Source organism: Gymnoscopelus microlampas (genome assembly GCF_963454915.1).
Source record: "Gymnoscopelus microlampas genome assembly, chromosome: 10".
Lineage (NCBI taxonomy): Eukaryota > Metazoa > Chordata > Actinopteri > Myctophiformes > Myctophidae > Gymnoscopelus > Gymnoscopelus microlampas.
The window spans coordinates 31428217-31430757 of record NC_139947.1 but is presented as its reverse complement, the minus strand read 5'-3'; positions in this window follow the sequence as shown (position 1 = coordinate 31430757).

Here is a 2541-nt window from a genome sequence, read left to right as displayed (position 1 = left end):
ATGTAGTAGCTGTATGATCATCATGCAAGAGTACATAGATTCAGCATAATTGGCGTTGACATTTCATTACAAAATCATAAAAACATTCACACTTAAATAAAAGTACAGTACGCTCACAAACTCCCACATTAAGATAATGGCTCATTTCAACACAAATATGCGGACACATGAACGCATGTACACACGCACACACACACGCACACGCGCGCACACACACACACACACACACACACACACACACACACACACACACACACACACACACACACACACACACACACACACACACACACACACACACACACACACACACACACACACACACACACACACACACACACACACAAAGACACTCAACTCAAGCTTAATCAAGTAAACTTGCAGCCTCTCTTTGAAATGGATGCATCTGTGCCATTATAGGGAAATAATTGTGGCCACTTTCATCCCCAGCGCAATTAGTCTCTCTTCTGTGAAGTCTTTCGTCAGATAATGGACAAGAGCAGACAGAACCTTTGTCAATTTAATCTTTTCTCCTTTATTTATTTTTTTCGAGATAGGAGGTACTGAGTATCGAATAGTTGAATGTCAACAACTCAACATGTCCTTCAGGCCTGTTTTTGTAATAATTATACTACTCTGTGTATTTTGTGTATTCGCCATGGCAGCTCAGTGCTGTATTGGTAGTCTGTGACACTGCCAAGTCTAGCAGGCGCTGCATTCTCTCCTAAAAAGAATGTATAGTTTTGGGACAATTCACATTTGTGTCACATTTTTAGCTCCACTAGCTTTAAGGATGGCAATGTTGGTCGGTCCATCCAGCACTTCCCAAATAAGTCGTCCCAAAGAAGATATGTTGAAAACTCCTGGCTGGATTGTCATGGAATTTGCTGGGCACCTTCATGCTCAATGGAGGACGAACCCTTCTGATTTTGGAAACTGCCGGGCCTCTTCTCCAGCACCACTGTGGGCCAAAATGTCCATACATATCAAAATGTAATGGGCTGTTGGGATAGGGCATTGCAGTGGCGGCCATTTTGTGGTTTCACTCAAATTCACTCCATTCATTTTTCCCATAGAGATTTCCAAAAATATTTATATCAATTATTTTAAACCTATAATTAAGCCATCCAGGGTCCTGGTGACTTATGACCATAAAACATTTGATTGTGTGAAAAATATAATTTTTGAATATTTAATTATATGATATATTATATTCAATAAATACCCTTTGTTTTGGACTATATGGAGAGTTGCGTCATGAACCAAAGAATCCAGTAGGAAATCAATTTTGAGTCTATGACCTATGGTTCTTAGAGACTGGGCAGGTATAGCGCCACCATGAGGCTGATTTGAAAAATATGCAGAGATTGACTTTGTTGGCCTACTGGCAGTTGAGCTTACACAAGAAAGTTGGCACTGATCACACACACACACACACACACACACACACACACACACACACACACACACACACACACACACACACACACACACACACACACACACACACACACACACACACACACACACACACACACACACACATGACTAAATTGGAGTAGTTATGTACATTAGCCTACTGTAGTTACATACTGTATAGTCACATAGAATGAGAGAATGAAAGGACTGCAGATAATAAGGCTATGAGGTCTTTTTCTCCAGCTGTGTTACACTTTATTGATATATAGTGGGTTCGAAAAACGATAAAGTGTAAGTCAATGCTATGTTTAATTGGCAATGGAAAGTTCAGGACACTTGAATTAGATAATAATACGATGATTAGATAAGAGTAACACAGCATATCGCTCATAATGTATGTTGTAATGTTTTTTTTGTTTGTTTAAGATTTGACTGCATCTTTTCCAGATTACAGCATACTGCTTTGATACATGAGGGGGTTTTAAATGTAACCAAAGTTAATGTATTCCCAGCCTTTGCTATAACTGTTTCACCAGTAATCGCAAAGGAAAGTGATGATGGCCATTTTGCTCTTACGTCATACTCGGGGGCTGGGACGTGGTCCAATTGTCATCCATGCACAGTCACCCTCTTTGCCATCCCAGTACAGCCTAGTGAATCAGGGCAGTGGTTTGCCCCCCCCCCCCACCTCCTTTTATGAAAACTGATTTGCTCTGGCATGTATTGTTTTGGAAAATAAATCAGTGGCCCCTTCCACTTCATGCACTCGTGACATCATTTGTTTCCCCTCTTAACTCAATTATTGTCACTTAGTTCATCTGTGGGGCAATAATGACCTGTAGCTATAGTATGTAAGACCCTCCCCACTCTATGCTGTACAATAATATTAAAAAGGGGCTTGGGAATGATTACACCTTGAGCCTGTGCGTTTGTCAAATTCAAATAAAAGAGAGTGTATTATACCACACCCTTTTTCTGTCACACAATCCCCTTTTCTCTACTCCTTGGAAATAAGCTTTGAGGAAATTGTGGCATTGTGTCATGCAGCACAGGAAAATATTATAATCCATTAAATTGTATTCAATTATCTCTGTTGTTTTTGTATCACCTTTCATCCTGAAA